The following is a 19,038-nucleotide window of genomic DNA, read 5'->3' as shown; positions in this document are numbered from 1 at the left end:
ACCAAAGAAGGACACTTTTCAGTCTTGGGTGATGCTGCTAGGCTAAGTGTCAAATGCTTTCCCTGTGTTAAAGATGGAACATCTTTGATTGGAGAAAGTGTCATGAAAACATCTTCACAGGAAATTAGAACACTTAAATACAATGAAACCCTTTTCACAATGCTGAGAAATACATACTGAATGCAGAAGAAAAACTACTTCTTTCAGTGCCTCTCCCAAAGAAGCCTTTGGAGTCATAGAACTTCAGGTTAGAGGGATCAAGAGATCACACACACGCATACACACACACACACACACACACACACACACACACATATACTCACACATACACACCACACACACATACACACACATACATGCCACACGTACATACATGCACACACAAATATACACATGCGCACATATGCATACATGCACACACAGGCATATACACATACACACACACATGCACACACATACACATGCTTTACATACATATGCCACACATACACATACCATATATACATATGCCACACAATATGAACAACTAGGTACTAAATGGTGATTTAATTTAATTCTTGCTGGCAATTTCATAGTTGACATTATCTCCATGCTTTACAGTTATGAAAGTAAACAGGGAAAATTAAACAACTTGCTAAATTACACATGATCTCTCTAATATCCCAGCTAACCTGTACCTGAACTCTGCCTGTCCCTGTCCCAGCTCATCCAGTCTTCAGATGTCTCAGCTAGAATTGTCTGCTCTATTGAGTAAATTAAAAGTTGTTGCCGGGCGGTGGTGGTGCACGCCTTTAATCCCAGCACTTGGGAGACAGAGGCAGGACGATTTCCGAGTTCGAGGCCAGCCTGGTCTACAGAGTGAGTTCCAGGACAGCCAGAGCTAAACAGAGAAACCCTGTCTCAAAAAAAAAAAACAAAACAAAAAAAAAAACCAAACAAACAAAAAAGTTGTCCGTAACTCCTATCATCTTGGTCCTTGGTTGGCCTGGCCTGGAGCTTTAATGTATAAATGTAATCCCTCTTCCAAGTGAGACTTTTACATATTTAAAGTTGGCTCCTGGTACCTGAAGCTTTGCTTCTTGTGGGTAAATATTTCTTAATCTTTCAGCCATCCTTCATTCGACATGGCTTCACATCCTGAGTGCTGCTTGTCTTTGTTTCTTTTACAATGGGATTATGTAATAGCTGTTTATCTAGCCTCTTTGAGAAGACCAGTGATTGTGCCATCCTCTGCTCATTAGAACAAGGATCAAATTAGTCTTTCATTCCCCACCAATCCATATCCTCCTGAAACCTATATATTGAAATCCCTTCTTTGCACACACCCACCCTTGCCTTAGAGTTCCAGTGCTCCCAGTCTCTACCAGTGCTTTCCTAAAATTCCCCACAAATCTTAAATAAGTGTACAGCACCCACTGAGATCCAATTGTGAAAGACAGTCAACTTCAATGGTCAGCCTTGCTCTCTTTCTCTGTCTTTCTGTTTCTCTCTCTCTGTCTCTTTCTCTGTCTCTGTCTCTCTCTCTGTTTCTCTCTCTTTCTCCTAATCCTCTTGACCCAAGTATCTCCAATCTCCAGAGAGTCTAGTTCTTAAGTGTGTAGCACACACACCAAGACACCCACCACACCAGGAGAGTGTTCCTATGGAGCTTCTCTGTTCTGAGTTAAACTGTTGTTAATTAAACTAATTATCCATTACTCTTGCCACCACTAAAGAGACCAACCAGTGAGATCTGCTTGGGCTGGAGGGCCTACACTTGAACAAGTTGCCTCTGGGATTATTGTGAACCACAGCAAAGAAAAAAAAATGGTTCTGGTACAAATACATTAAATATTTTCCTTAGGAAAAACAGGGCAATGTCAGTCTCCATGTGAGATATACTGCATTCTATTTCTTTCACACATTTCCTGTTACTGGGGTTTTAATGTTGGGTAACTTGGGTCCCCCTATTTAGGACTGGCCTTCCATTTGTGGAAGTGCCTGTGCATTGTGGAGGTTGGGGAGTAATATGTTTTGTAATGTAGTAGCATGATGCGGAGGGACTGGGTGTCTTAGGAGGTGCATGCCAGGGCATCCCCACTGAGGTACCAGCCATACAGCCTAGTATAAAATGAAATTTATTTGGAGCATGAGAAGGGGTGTGTAGGAAAGGAAGCAGGCAGAGAGGGACAGAGAGAGAGAGAGGTGGAGGGAAAGAGGCTGGCTGACTGGGAACGTGTGGAGGGGAAAGATGACAGAGAATGAGGGAGGGGTAGAGAGAGAGGGAGAGAGAGAGAGAGAGAGAGAGAGAGAGAGAGAGAGAGAGAGAGAGAGAGAGAGAGAACAGTCCTTTTATAACAAGCCAGGCTCTTACCTAGATAACTGTTAGGTGGATCCTAGAAGAAATGCTAACATGAGAACGTGTTGAGGATGGTCACAGATCTTATAGGGCATCTCTTGGCCTGTTTGGGCTTTATTTCTTGGCTTCAGATATCGATCCCTTCAGGTTTGGGGTATGTCACCTCCATTTATAGCCAGAGGCTTTCTCCAAGTGCTTGGGACCTTTCTGGTGTTCACAACATGCTCAGTAGGGCTTTTCAATCTCTTTGCTCTGGTGGACTTACACCCTCAAGACCTGCCTATGAGTATAGAGCTTTTATAGTAAGGCTGTAAGGAAGAGCCCCTGTGTCCACTTCTTGATGCACTGTCATTTAGTTTTATATGATGAGCTCACAGGTTTCTCACTATTGCCTAGGTTGTAGAAAACATCACAACATGAAAATCACAGGCTTCTCACTGTCGGCTCCATTGTAGAAAACATTAAAACATGAAAATCATTTGAGTGGATATTCCAAGAAAAGAGTCTCCTAGAGGAATGAATTCTCTAGGAGAATAGGGCTTGGAAAAAAAGGGGAAAGATCATTCAAGCCCAGCAGCTGCCCCAGTGAGACACAGGAGGAACTGCTGGCTAACAGAAAGTATGCCTCCCGCACCATATTAGACCCTCCTAAGTGACCTGACTGCTAATGGGAGGCTTCCTCCTCCCACCTTGCCATCTATATTCTGTAATAATCTCCCATCTTTGTTAAAATTCTGCTCACATCGCTTCTTTGTGGCCCAGGGGAAACTGAAACTGACTGGCAGAGTTAGTAAACAACATCATAGGCTTCACACTGTATTTATATATACACACTTCGTGGGAGAGAGGGAGGAGGGAGAGAAGGAAGGAGGAAGGGAAAGGGGGAGAGTGGGAGGGAGAGAGGGAGAGAGAAAGAGCACACTGCAAGGGGCAATCAGTTCCCAGGCTTTAACCAGCACAGTGCAAGTTTAACTTGCTGTTAAAGGTGGGCAGAGCACATCAAGTTCTTGCACCCAGAAACTCACACCAAGGAACAGGAAAGGCAGCAAGCCATATCCCATAACCACCATGGATGGATCCTAGGAAGCCAACATTCTCCTTCTCAGTGTATACGTAGGTGTTATTCAAACTTGCAGGGGATGGACTTGCTCTCCTCATTCCATGGATGTCAACCTATGACTTAGCGATGTAAGTAACATGCCCAAAGACAAAACAGTAGCCAGTAATGCCAGGACTTGAACTCAAGGAATTTGAGCTGAAAGTTTATACTCAAATACCTTCATGGCAAAAAAGTCATAATGGTGCTAGGACCATGGTAAACTAATGTTCCTGGTTATGGGATATTGTGTCACTGTGATGTATATATACTGTGAGAAGGGACTTGAGGGTAGGGGTGTAGTCTGCTGTAAAATACAAGCCATCTCTGAAGAATATACATATAGTCTGAAACCAAATGGCTACAGATAAGATATACCACAATAATCCATGTGGAGCTGGAAAGCCATAATGGTGCACAGGGAAAGTCTGGAAGCTAGAAGTCCTGCTAAGCATTTTAAACCACATCAATGAATTTTTCAGAAGATAACCTTACTTCAGTACGAAACTCAAGTCCTGGACACACATCTCTAACCAGGGCAGTCACCATGGACAAACTATTACTATTTCAGGCTCACAGAGTACAGATAATAATTGGTTCATCTGGGCAGATGTATCTTCTATCCAATGAGAAAGTTATTTTTCTAATCAGACCTAACTTTGAAGAGGATTTTTATATTTAACACAACAGATGGTGACTGGTTCCTCAATAAATGCTGGAGCTGTTTGCCACAGTTCCTGCTCAGCCCTACTTACTATTGGCTAGCTTCACTCTTTCATTTACTAACTGACCCTTGTCTATGACAGAACCAGCAAGTATCAAGGTAAGGCAGGGTGTATGGTGATTTCCCCAAGGGAAGTTGCCACAGATAAGCATGGCAAAGGCTCTCACTGGCTATGGCACTCCTCAGAATGACTCAGACGCTATGGTTGGCATGGTCCTATTTCTATGGGCAGCTCCTTTGACTCATCCTCAAGATGCCATTAGCCAGGGCAGTTACCAGGTACTACCCTACAAGGCCATGGATCCTTTGCTGTCTCCTGATGGCCTTGTACAGACATGACCTGAACATATCAGCAAACAGTAGGTGCCAATAGTGGCTCTTGCATCACAAATCCTTTCCAAGTCATGTCTTAGGTCTCTCCTCCCTCATGTAACAAAATCTGTTACAAAACATAGCAATAATAGAATCTTCCTGCCAAGCTACATGTACTTTCTGGTTATCAAGCAACCCAGATAGTGGATGTTCTAACAATAGTAAAATTAGACCATTATACTCTTTATACTGGAGCATTCATGTTTTCAACTATAGAGATAAACATTGGCTATAGGGCAAAATGCTATGCAACTCTATCTGGAGGCCCCATGACCCAGGGAAACCTAATCTGATTTAGTTTCTAGATTCATAAAGTGTAGGTAGTATATGCACTTCAGTGACTGCAAGGAAGGTTACGTCAATAGCAGGTTTGTGTGTGTGTGTGTGTGTGTGTGTGTGTGTGTGTGGTGTGTGTGTGTGTGTGTGTGTGTGTGTGTGTTTATCTCATTAATGTATAAAGTAAACTTAAACCCAGCTATTTTAATATTAAATTTAATTCTGTCACCTTGGCCCTTATTTTGTCATCACAAAAAAGTTTCTTCTAACCTCACCCAGGTTCTCTTTCATTTTGCCTGTCAAGAAAAAGGCTCTGACCAGTCTTATGAGTGACTATGTTCTCCTTAAATAGCTGCAGCTATCAGTGTGAGATACACACGTGGATGCAATGTTGGATTTCCTATGGTCACTTGACCTTGGACTATGGACCCCATGAAATCAAGTGACTCAAGGAAAAGACTCAGCTCCATGCAGCTACTGTGGCCCTAGAGTGGGCAAACACACGAATCAAGGGAGAGACTCTGAGGGCAGAAGCAGACCCTCTTCCTGCAGGGGTATCCCAGTGGACGAAGTTCCTCCTTCTAGTCCCTGGTATTACAGATTTACAGGTTATTCAGAAGTCAATAAGTCCATTTTTCAGTGCACACACCCAACTCAGCTCAGGCCAACTACAGGCAACTCTACATGGAGAATCTGAGAAGCATGCTTACCCTTGACTTCTTAAGTTCCCCTTCCTCTGAAAGTTGAGAGAGTCCCTTGCTCTCATATTCTCAAGCTCATTTCCATCTCCTCTTGCCCATAAAAATATTATTTTAATGGTGAAAAACATTTTCATATGTAAATCTAAGTCAATGCCAGGTGATTACAGCCACCCTTCATGCCCCCTTACTCTTTGCTTCAAATATTTCAAACTACTGGGTAACTAAAAGATGGGTTAGAGATTAGAGTGAGAGTAACTGATCACTCAAGTCTGTTTCTGTATCATTATTCTGAAGAGCTGAGCCTATCCTAACCTGTACTGATGAAGATGTAGTTTATGAAACAGGTCCAGTGCAGACAAACAAAATGGACAGGCAAGAAGAATGGCAAGTGGCCTGGGTCTGAATCTCAGTTCTTCCAGCTTCACCATGTGACCTTGAGAACACCCTCTCTTCCGACTCCAGTAATAATCTGTGAATACTATCAATTAATATTTGCAAAGCCTTTGGAACATTCTCTATGAATCTATTGTGGTTTTTTTAGAGGACTTGTCACCCCACCCCTCCAAGCCTGCTCTCATACAAATGGAGGAGTCCTATGGAGAAATGTATGGTATTGCAAACCAATAGGAACAGTAGACCCTGTAACCGGCTGAAAAAGAAGAAAAGGAGGAAGAGGACAAGGAGGAAGACAAGGAGGAAAAATCGTGGCTTACAAAGTTACATATTGCAGTCATCAAGTATGCAGTTGTCCATTTTAATATCTGTTTATATTTTTGAAATATATCCTTTTGTGGCTTAATAGGAAAAACCTTTTTATAACAATTAAATTTGAAGGGGTCCCAAATTATCCCTACCCTTCTACTCTTCCAGGATAAAAATCACTGAAAGCCAGAAAAAGAGTAAGGTAAATGAAGGAAAGAATACTATATTCTGCATTGATAAAGCTGCCATAGAAGTGACAGATATGAAGTAGTGTTCCTCTTTTTCCACAACCTCTCTACCATCTGCTGTCACCTGAGTTTTTCATCCTAGCAAATCTGACTGGTGTGAGGTGGAATCTCAGAGTTGTTTTGATTTTCATTTCCCTGATGACTAAGGATGTTGAACATTTCTTTAGGTGCTTCACAGCCATTCAGTATTCATCAGTTGAAAATTCTTTGTTTAGCTCTGTACCTCATCAATGGGAGGGGAGGCCCTTGGTCCTGTGAAGGTTCTGTGCCCCAGTGTAGGGGAATGCCAAGGCCAATAAGTGGGAGAGAGTGGGGTGGCAATCATGGGAAGGGGGGAGGCAACAGGGGTTTGTTCTTGTTGTTTTTGTTTGTTTTTTATTTTTTGGAGGGGAAACTAGGAAAGGAGAAATCACATGACATGTAAATAAAGAAATATCTAATTAAAAAAAAAAGAAGTGACAGATAGGCAGGCAGCCACACTAAATGTGGAAATGTTGACTATGTATGTGGCCACACAGGATTTTCTTACACTAAACCTGGGAACTGGTCCTATCTATAAGAGGCAGACATTCAGCAACTCAGAATGTTCCCCTCTGGGCAAGGCTTTTGCTACTGAGACTATCTTATAGCCCAGAGTGGCTGAGAAACCATGTTTCATTTGGTTTCCTCCACAATCAATAAGAAAATATCATGTGCACACACACATATCTAAGGTACAGAATGTAGGGCACTAATTGATATCTCTTCAGTGGAAACATTAGAACAAATGATAAGAGTCTTTCTGAGAACATACCAGTACCAGTGTCTTATTTTCTGGGAATAGGAGCTCCATCATGTCATATCATGTATCCTTGTTATATATAGTGACATTTAAATGGCAAAACAGCTTTTGTTCCCTAAACTATCTCTCCTGAATCATTGAGAGGCTTTTCACGTCATAAGTCCAGAAACAGTCTTTCTCATCCAGATAGAGTCCCCACTAGACTCCACTGTTCTGTGTCATGTCTCCCTGCCATTATCCATTTTCAGGCTATTTAGATCTGTTCACAAGCATTCACATTCTTCATTCTCTAAAAGCAAACATCCAACCAAGCACAGCCAGATTAGACTATGTTTCTAGACTAGACAGTACACTGAGACAAGAAGTGGGCACAAGTTCTAGTCTCTTCCCTGACGCAATCTACACCCTAGATAACCTTAAGAGCATCTGTGATTTTGCTGAGCATTTTGTGGCTTCTGTTTTGTTCTTTTCTTCAAAACTTTAAGCTCCTCAAGTGCATTTCTTCATTATTTCTCATTTTGGCAAACCCTTCTGCTCTTTACCTTGTAATCTCTGTGTCCTGGGACAGACTGATATATAGATGAAACTCAAGAAACTAATAATGGAAGAGGATGATTGGGAATGGGAAGTCAATAAAAGAAACAGTAGAGGAAGAAGGAGAAACTAGTACAGGGCATAAAGAAATTTGAGCCCCACCTTCTCTGGTAATGAAAAGCACAAACAATATTTACAGCAATTGAACATGGTTCTTTGATGGCATTCTGAACTTGAAGTTTGTTCTACCTTTTGAGCTTTGACATAACTATTTATAAAATGAAAAATAATATTTATCTCAAAATACTTGTTTCAGATTTAACCAAATGAATGTCCATGAACATCTTTAGTGTAGTGGTCCTCAATCTTCCTAATGCTTTGATCATTTAATACAGTTCCTCATGTTGTAATAATCTCTGGCTATAAAACTATTTTTGTTGTAACTTCATAACTGTAACTTTGCTACTGTTATGAATCACAATGTAGATAGATGTGTCTTCCAATAGTCTTAGGCAATCCCTGTGAAAGTATTGTTTCATCCAGGAAGGGGTTACGACCCACAGGTTGGGAACAGCTATCTAGTATGTGTAGTAAAATACTTAAGAGAGGTTGTTAGATTAATGTATGTGTTTAAATCATCAATGATCTACCAACTGATAAGTCCTCTAATGACTCTATTGGATTTCATTCTCTGGAAACCAGGAGGAAAGTAAGTACAATGTATAGACTAGGTCCCCTAAATGGAAAATTTTGCTTGGTACATTTTCTACAAAACCACATCAAACACAGTGGAATGGGATGACTCAATCCATCTCCGGTCACTGCTACAACTGCAGGGTCAGTTGCTTAACAGGACAGCTCTTTGCTTATCTCACACTTTGATAATTGTGAAAGGAGTCATAGTTTTAAATAGATCCTGAAGCTCTGATGGACACACAGGATGGAAGTGAATGAAGCAAAGTTTACATACTCTAAGAAATCTTCCTTTCCTGATTGACAAAGACAGCCAAAACAAACAAAAACATAAAAACAATGCATTTAATTTCCTCCTTCAAAATCCATATTACACTTCTCTGCAGTTGAAGAGTTTTGTCACAGTCTCTGTGATGTTTTAGGTCTAAGGCAAAGGAACTAAAATTTGTTTGTTGACAAGGGAGAGCCCATGTGGGACTCAGCATCCAGTCTCCTAAATTGACTTGCCTTAGAAACTCTTTTAGTAGTGAGTAAGAAAGTATTATGTAATCCCTTAAAACTTCCAGTTTTCTATTTCTAAAACTTCATATTTCTAAAGCAGTTTTGGCTCTTTCAAGACCAAGAAAGCTCTCAATTCAAGACGATGTAAAACCTCTGACACTGTGATTAATAAGCAAGGGGTAGCTGTCTTCAGGTGGTAAGGGAAAAGGGCCCATGAACAAAATTGTGAGTTACTTACAAATGATGCAATAAGGATGGAATCTGGGGTTTAAAGGAAGATAAGAGTTAAAATGGCAGAGTATGAATCACTGAGGAAGATGAATAAGGGTGTACAGATGACCACGAGATAGCCATGCTAGGCAGATAGAAGAAGGACAGAGCTCTGAGCCATGGACAAGTCAGCTCCACCCTGCTTTCCCGAAGCCTTTGAGAAATGTATTATGAAGAGCACTACTTTCCTTTCATATATTCTGACTTTGAGTAAACCTAACTGCAGCAGACTTGCTATAAGTAAGGAGGGCTACAATCAAGAAGCTTCTACCTAGAAGACCATCTGAGGCCTCCACAGACAAGACATTAACTTCAGCTACATCTCTGTAGCTATGACAAACTTAACTTTGTGCCACAGTAAAGATAATGTCTGGCTATACAAATGTGAGAACAAAAAGAACATTGCCTGACTAACAATTAGGGAGACTCCTGCAAGATGAGAGTATCAGCACAAGCTAGTGACCAGCAGCTAGCAGACAGCCAAAGTCTCACAGAGCACAAACAGAGATGGACAAAGAGGGCCCTACGATCACCCCCCACTGTGTGGGTAGCACATTAAGAGTACATGATCATCTTCCTGTTTGGGCTATGAGGCCAGGTATAGAAAGTGTGAGCTCCTATTGGTTCTGCTCATTATTATGGAGTTAAAAATGGCCTCAGCCAGCTGGGCAGTGATAGTACACACCTTTAATCCTAGCAATTGAGAGGCAGAGGCAGGCTGATTTCTGAGTTCGAGGCCAGCCTGGTCTGCAGAGTGAGTTCCGGGATAGCCAGGGCTACACAGAGAAACCCTGTCTTGAAAAACAAAAACAAAATTAAAAAAATGGCCTCAGCCCTTGTCCAGGTTCAGCCATTGCCCTAGAGAAGAGGATTTAGCCCTCTCTCTCTCTCTCTCTCTCTCTCTCTCTCTCTCTCTCTCTCTCTCTCTCTCTCTGTGTGTGTGTGTGTGTGTGTGTGTAATTTCAAACTCAGGGAACAACTTGTAAGAATCGGTTCTGACTTTCTCCCATGTGGGTACTGAGGTTGAAAATTAAGTCATCGGGATTAGAAGCCAAAGTCTTTACATTCTAAAACATTTGACCAGCCCAATTTCTCACCTTAGTTTTCTGTAGCAATTATTAATAATGCCCACTCTAGCTTTGCATACTCTTATAACAGTCTGTGTTATTAATCTGAACTTGTAGAAGACAAACTCATAGCCACTGTCCCAGATCTATACCATGAATATCTAGCATTTTAGGTTCTTGGATCAAGAACAATTGGGCCATGAAAAATGTCATTGCTTTCAAACAACCTATTAACAGGACATTTTTATCAAGTAAGAGTTGAAGAAAAAAATCTTTATCAGGTAAGAGTTAAAGAAAAAAATCAGTGGAAGAAGGCTTAAAGAAATAACTGAATTAATGATAAATAAAAGAAAATATCTAAAGGACGACTTGGGGAGATTTTCCAAGTATCTGAAGATTTTAGACAAGTACTGACCTTTGTGTTTATACATTTAACAACTAGACTTTACAATGGATGATGACCTGTATGTCCATATTTACTGATTGACAACAAATTGATTTATATGTCAGAGTGCCAATGTATTAAGGTATTTTGAGAAATGTTAACTCTTTTAGTATATAAAAATGCTGAGACACAATTCCCAACTCACAATGGTTATGCAGAAATGTCTGTTGACTATGTAAAAATGTTTAGTCAACTTAATGAATACAGACTATAGGTCAGGCATGGGGTTTAGCATGGGGGATGTGGTAGTGAGCAAGTTCTTTATAACATGCTTGCCCAGTGGAAATGTTTGCATAAGAAACTGATGAACATATGGATGGTTATCTATTGCACATTCAAAGACGAGAGAATCTGGTTGGCATAAGACCAAAATCAATTAACTACTGAAGGACTGGATATTTATACCTCCCTATGCAAATTGAGAAGAGCTGGCCCTAGGCTTTTATATCATGAACATAACATCTTAACCCCATCATGTCCTTTCCTGGAGTCTCTACAGTGTCAAGCATAGGGCTGCCCATGATTTCCTGAAAATCTTCTTGTGATCCTCATAAACATTGTCCAGGCTTATAAATATCCAGGCATCTACAAAATAGTAAAATGTTATATATTTAAACCCAGGGGTACAGTTATTAACAACTGTGGAAATAACTACAAAAGTAATTGCAATGTTAAAATTGTGTTGTTGATGTTTTCTTAAATTTTGGTCCTGGTGATAGAAACTATAGCCTCTTGAATGCTAGACAAACTCTTTTCTCCTGAACTCTATCTTTAACCTTTCTGTCCTTTATCATTTTAGCTTTGATTTTTGAAAGAGATCATATGACATGTCCCCTAGGTTTACCTTGAACTCATCCAAGACTGACCTTGTATTTATCATCTGGAAGATGTAATTGAGTCATCTGCCATCTTGCCCAACAACTGTCAACATTTCAACTATGATTATACTAGGGAAAAACAGTCACAAAGTAATTAAAGCAAGCCAAGTGGGAGAATGTGCAATAAATGATAGCCTTTGGTAAATAAGGAAACACTAGGTATCTTCCCACATCTGTATAACAATATCAATATCTATATGTATATTCACTCAATGGGACTTTTGTAAATGGTGTGATAAGCAATAGACATATATGAATGTATTGTCATGTGATGTCTAACTTTAGAAACTGAAAAGTCAAGCTGTCCACAGTATGCTTCCTTCTGAAGGTCACAAGGGAGAAACTGATACCCTTTTCTTTTCTTCTGGCAGTTTGCTGGCAATCTTTGGCATTTCTTAACTAATAGAAACACCATTTCCATCACCACCTTCTTTTTAATATGGTGTCATTTTTATGTGTGTTTATCCCAATGTTCTAAATTATTCCTTTGTGTAAGGCCCTCATTGGATTGGGTTCACCTCCCAAGTATCTCTTACCTTGATTGTCTCTGAAGATAACTCATTTCCATGCAAGATTACATTCTAGGGTACAAGGGAACAGACATCAACATATCTTTGGAGGCAGTACAACTCAGCTCATAATGTACTTGCAATTCACAGAAGGATTTTGAGCAAGTACTCAAGATGTTGGCTGTGACATTCTCTAAGGTATCTCACTGTGAAATAAGGAGAACTTCACTTTTGAGCTTTTATTTCTCATTACTATTTCACTTTTATAACCCTGAGCATATGACATTTCTTTGAGTAAAAAATTACAACCCTTAATACCTAAATGAAACTTTCTTCATTATTATGGAAATAGGCAGCCAAGCTTGTAAGAGGAAATGGGTAGTTGTCCCAAACACTTCATATCTGAAGCGAATACTTCAAAAAAAAAAAAAAAGAGAAAGATCTAGACTCTGTTTCAAGTATACATATTGCTTTATAAATGTGTATAATTATGATTGTGCCCTATCTTAATCTGTACATACCTAATCTCACTGAATCCAATGCCCAGGATATTTCTGGCCAGCAATGGAGGCAAAAGGCAATACCTGTGACCCATTTCTGACTCACCAGAGCTTATTAGCTGATAGCAAATACCAATGTATCTGTTCTTAAAGGGTGGATTAGCATGGAATTTGCTGCCTCTGCTATGATCCCTTAAAAGGGCTGCAATCACAGAGCCCAGCAAGGCTATCTGAGGCAGGCTCATTCCTGCTGCATGTGCATTTGGCAAATCCCCTAAGTGGTTCTTCAGTGTCGTGCCTCTAAGGCCACAAGTGTGCATTTCCTGGGGCTGAGCCAAGGACTGTCGGGACGTGCCTTTCATCAGGGCATCCAAGGCCAATACCACCAAAATTTATTTCAGCTGTCACTCAAGCTCAATTCTCACTTCTACAGTGAGAAAAGTCAGCCATCAAACCTTTGATTTTAGGGTATGACGCTTGTATCCTTATAATTCTAGACTGCAGTGAAAGAGTAGAGGCTTTTCATGTAAATAGAGCAAGGCTATTGAATTCCTCCAACCACAATGTTTGTTTTCTTTATCATTTTGCTGAACACTTGGCATCTATGACCGTATAGAAGGGCAATGAATCATTAATGGCCAGGGCACCCAGGTAAAAAAACCATTGGTCTGAATATTGACTCTGTGAAATATTTAAGGTGGATCCACAACACATTCTAGCATTTAAACATTCTCCCAAGGCAGTCTTTGCCTAGTAATAGCAGATGACTAGTTTATAGGAAAAGAGTTTGAGGCTAATTGGAAATGAATTTGCTCATGAATGGTAAGAAATTATTGTTAAATAAGGGTTACAATTTTTTTCTGTCAAATATAAGATATATAGTTGAAAACATAGTCAAGGATCACACTTTCTCCTTCTTTTTGTCAGCCATACTAGCACAGGATTTCATCCCCCATAGGGGTTGGAGGTGTTTTGAACTCCCTACCATCATAACTGCTTCTCGATCATCCAGAGGATAGGAATGCCTAATGTTTCTCATCTCATGGAAGCCTTTCCTAGCACACTTAGACTTACCTGTCACTGGTCACAACTGAGTCAAATAACTGCCAGCTAGACTGGTAACTACAAAACAGAGTACTCAGGTAAACAGTCTGTCTGTAAACATCCTTAGTGAGTGATGCAATCCTTGACCCAAAGAAAAGATGGGTGAAGGTATTAGTCACTCAATAAGCTGCTTATATGTTATTTTAATCTTCACATTAAGATGAAGAACTAGGATTCTGATACATTACAATTCCCCAACTATAGAAGGAGGAACAAAGTTTCAATCATTCAGTTTTCAACCAGATATTATGTAGCCTTGGTTAGCATGGAATCATGGAATTTGCTATAGAGCAAAGTCTCTTCGTGAACTCTTCTTGGGATCGTTTTGTTTTACTATGTTTTGTTTTGTCTTGTCTTGAGACAGGGTCTCACTATGTAGCTCAGGCTGTCTTAAAAACTCACTAGGTACACCAGGCTAGCCTTGGACACACAGAGACTGGCTTTCCTTTGCCGCCCAAGTGTTCGGATCAAAGGCGTACACTGCCATACCTGGTTCAGTCTCTAAATGTTTAAGAAAGACTTATCTAATTTAGGATGAGAATCTAGTTTCTCTTTAAGAAACTTGGACCACAGTAATGTTCTCTATCAGGACAAAGAGGAAACAATCAAGTCTGCACTCAGCCAGATAAGAGCTTAAGTAGTAAAGGTGGTAATTTATTTGATTACTCAGAATAGAGCCTGTAAACCCTAGCAAGCCATCCTCTGCAGCTGCTATCCTCTGAGTATAGTTGGCAAAAATACACCTATTTCATGACCACTAATAAGGTCTCCCACTGGACTTAAGCACCAGCAATTTCTCCATCTCTTGCAATAGTTTAGAGTGATAAGATGATGTGCTTTTTACAATCATTTTCTTTAAGCTGAAAAATAGTACTTGAAGCTTCCATCCCACTCCGTGTGTGTGTGTGTGTGTGTGTGTGTGTGTGTGTGTGTGTGTGTGTGTGTTCGTGACTTTCTTGAAAAGGTGACTGACAAGATACTTATTAATTGATTCCTAAATTTGGATTTAAAATGGTTGAAAGGATGGTGACATTAAGTTGGCTTGAGTAGGATGGTTTTGCTTGGCTTCTAGTTAACCGCAACTTGGGGTAAATTGATGTACACACTAGAAGAATGTGGTGTTACATATATTGCAAAAGAATCTACCTGGTGTTCTGGGAGAGCCAGCTCTGCACTCTCTGATGCCTGGTATTTAGACAGCAGGTAGTCTGCAGAGTGTGTTTCCTAATAGGTGGGACTGTAGTTCACAGAGCAGAGAAAAGCATCATTTCAAAGTAACATCTACCTTCAGCAGCCCTGTGTCATAATTGCCATGTGCTTGCTGAATCATGGGTAAAAGCGTAGCATATGTGTCCTTAACAATGGAAACTAAACAGATGTATAAGGTGTGTGGCTGTGGTGCTGGGGTCAGGACAAAATGGAAGAACCTGCTCTGAAATTGGACTTCAGTAAATGACTTGTTCATTCCACAAACCTACATCTATCACCTTCTGAGCTAATAATCACTGTGGCCCTATTTGATATAACTTGAGCTCAAACTAAGGGAGACGTGACCTGCTTTAGTGTGGCAACTGCTTAAATCAGACACACTCTCTCTTGTTAATGACTACATTGGGAAGCCACCTGTCTTAGCAGTCACGTTGGGGAGCTAGGAAAGAATGAGTCCTATGAGCATAGCAAAATTAACTCTGACTAAGGCTTTCAACGATTTTGAAGTGTTAATGGTCTACAGCTTTTAGTTAAATAATCAAACAATTATGATATTTTTGAAAATCACAGTTTATCCAAAAGTAAGCAAAAAACTATCAGCCACCTGCTGTGTTATCCAAGTGTTTATTCAATATGGTCTTTAAACTAATCTGATACATATAAATTGAAGCTTGAGAAATATTAAAGGTCTTTAGGCGTGAACTGGTGACCAGTTTTCTTTCCCAGTTTTCTGAACTGGACATTTGAACCAGCAAGTCTCTTGTGTCTCAAACTCACTTCATCTAGGAGGGAAATTCACACTGTATTGAACTTCTCTCTCCCATATTACTGTGCTCTCTGACTTTTCATTGTTACTTATAAACAAACATGACTCTATTCATTTTAAAACTTTTATGTATGCATTTGATAAGTTTGTATTAATGCGTTCTTACTTTACAAAGGCAAGTAAGAGGGAGACTCTTCAAATCTTCCTTTTCAAATTTGAAGTATCTGAACACAAACGAAAGTTTACATCCTGAAAGTTTTCATTTGGATAGTAACAACAACAAAGGAAAGGAAAGCAAAGGAAACAATGTTTTGTTTTGCTTTGCTTTGTTTTTGTACATGTGGACACTGAAGTCCATCTGAGTTATTGTTTTTCAAGCCCCCAGAAACAAAAAACAAAACAAAACATTTTAAATCTAAGATAAATAAAAGTATTGTTACTTAAACTCCTTGCCTGTAGCAACATCTTCTCTTCTCTTGTGCTTTGGTATGGATTGCTTTGGCCCCTTTATTGCCTTGTTCTTTCTATTGTCTAGTTGTACCATGTCCATAATTGCTAGTAGATCTCCTTTTCCTTTCCCAAGACTGCCCTCTTCCTGTATAGACCCAGCATGGGCGGCACTATTCGCCTTTAAACACGGAACCCTATTACTTGCCTTCAGCTTAGGAATTCTTATTGACCTATGTTTTTTATTCCCTTGCCTGTCTCTAATATAATTTCCAAGCCATTTTTTAATCTATAATTTTAAGTTAGCAATATTTACTGTTCGGGGCGTATCCAGTGCTTACTTAAGTTTTTTTGGTTTGGTTGGTTAGTTTGTTAGTTGGTTTTTGTTTGCTATTTTTCTTTTTAAATGATGCTTTCATGGTTGCTTTAAAATCTTTAAAGACTATTATTGGGCTATTTAACTTGCTGAATTTTAATTTGTATTTCAAAAAATACCAAGACTTCATTCAATTTGATTTTTTATTAAAAGTTTTTTTCATACAATATATTTGGGTCATGTTACACCTCCACAACTCTTCCCAGATCACCCACCCAACTCATGTTTTCTCTCATTCACTCTGTCTCTCTATCTCTCTGTCTCTCTTTCTCTCTCCCAAAATAAGTAAGAAACAAAAAAGTTTTAAAGTGAGAAACAAAAAAAAAAAATTCACAAAATCATAAACATGAAATTGCAACATCAGGCAAAAGACAAACAAGAGAATAAAATGCCAAAACAAAGCAAAATGATGAAAAAGTCCACAAAAATACCATTGAGTTCATTAGATGTGAGCCAATTACTACTGGGCATGGGTCTGTTACCACCGCCCTGAAGTGTCATTGCTATACCCAGTAACACCCATATATGAACTCAGAGAGACTATGGCATCTCATTCAAGACGTAAAGATGTTAGAGGCAGACAGAGTCCCAACCCTGAGAGGATAAGGGGATATTGGGTCCCATCCTTAACCAGGAAGCTATCTGCAATTGATATGCACTGGTAAAAGGAATATCGGTTTTCTCCAATTGGTTTGTTCTTTTTAAAATTTGTACTTTGGCAAATTGATTCTCAATTTGATGACAGAGGTTGGTTTCTCAAGCAGTCACTTTTTACCAGAGACACTGTCTCTGGTGTCAGTCATTGTGGTATCTGTAAAATTTCCAAAATTATGAGTTCCATATTCTACAGACATAGCATAGGCTTACAGCAGAGTGTGTGAACAATAAAAAAAAAAAAATTGCCTCTTCAGCTCAATTTTATATGTATTATTTAGTTAGTTAGTTACTTTGTATTTGTTTCTATTGTGCAAATATGCATGTATGTATGAAATCTGATCCATATGAATGTGAAGGACAGTAGCCAATGTCAAATACCTTCCTCTCCAACTTATTTTTTGAGATAGGTTCTCATTAAACCTGGAACACCCATTTCAGCTCAACTGGATGGCCAGCAAACCCTTAGAATCTACCAGTATCTGTCCCCACCTATGCCATGCTTCATTTGTAACATAGGTAGTAAAAATCTGATCTCAGGACCCCATGCTTGCCCAGTGAATGCTGTACCCAGAAAACCATTTCTCCAGTACATACTCTCAGCTAATGTCTAAATATGTGAATATGAAAAAATCATTAGGAAACATATTTATTCCTGATGTATATAAGTAACTTACCCTGAGTTGGTTTAATATGAAAGAGAAAGAGTCATTATCAGAGAAGCTTCCTCCTGCAGCATATAGTAAGAAATCCAGAGACTCACAGGCAGACAATATGCAGAGATGAGAGACCCTGGAACATTCAGCGCAAAACAGGATTGAATCCTTCCCCTCTGGGCTCAGGGAATCCTATGAAAATGGAGGAAGAAATAGTGTGAGAGCCAGAGGTGATAGAGGACACCAAGAAAACAAGGCTCTCCAAATCAACAGGATACAGGCACATATGAACTCTCAGAGACTGAGGCATCACGTACAGAGCCTGCACGAGTCTGGACCAGATGGGGTCTTCGTGTTCAAAGAAGGGGACACATGCCCCTATCCCTATCCCAGAAGCTATCTCCAACTAATAACAGCTTCCAAATGAAAATTTAGTTTTCTCCAGGGGAATCTCACTGAGAAAACAAACTACTCTTAAGGGTAGGCTACATGCCCAGCAGTAGATGGCCAACAGAAAGCAAACTCAAGGGCATCTTTGGAGGTTCTTTGCCTCATAATGCTGTGTCAGAGTTTTTCAATTATTATTGTTAAATTTTATCTTATTTCAAATTTGAAATTACACTCACACATGCACACACACATGAGCATACACACACACACACACACACACACACACACACACACATACACATTTTTCTCTTTTTACCTACAGGCCTTCTTTATATATATTATGGCTTTCAGTTTAGTAATTTTATGGGCTTCCTGAGTGTGCAAATGAGTGGGTCTCTGCATCTATATCCTCTACTTGTGTATTTTCTTGGACTCGTTTCCTTTTCTTTCTGTTTTGTTTTGCCCTATTTTGAAGTGTCAGTTTTTATTTTATCTCATTATATTTTATTTTAGTATTGTCCCTCAGAAGCCTGTTTGTTTTCTAATGAAAGTCAGAAAGGAGGTGGATCAGAATGGGAGAGGAGATGGATCAGGATGGGAGAGGAGGTGGATCAGGATGGGAGAGGAGGTGGATCAGGATGGGAGAGGAGGTGGATCAGGATGGGAGAGGAGATGGATCAGGATGGGAGAGGATGTGGATCAGGATGGGAGAGGAGGTGGATCAGGATGGGACAGGAGGTGGATCAGGATGGGAGAGGAGGTGGATCAGGATGGGAGAGGAGGTGGATCAGGATGGGGGAG

This window comes from Mastomys coucha, unplaced genomic scaffold, assembly GCF_008632895.1.
Source record: "Mastomys coucha isolate ucsf_1 unplaced genomic scaffold, UCSF_Mcou_1 pScaffold7, whole genome shotgun sequence".
NCBI lineage: Eukaryota > Metazoa > Chordata > Mammalia > Rodentia > Muridae > Mastomys > Mastomys coucha.
This window is presented reverse-complemented; position numbering follows the sequence as displayed.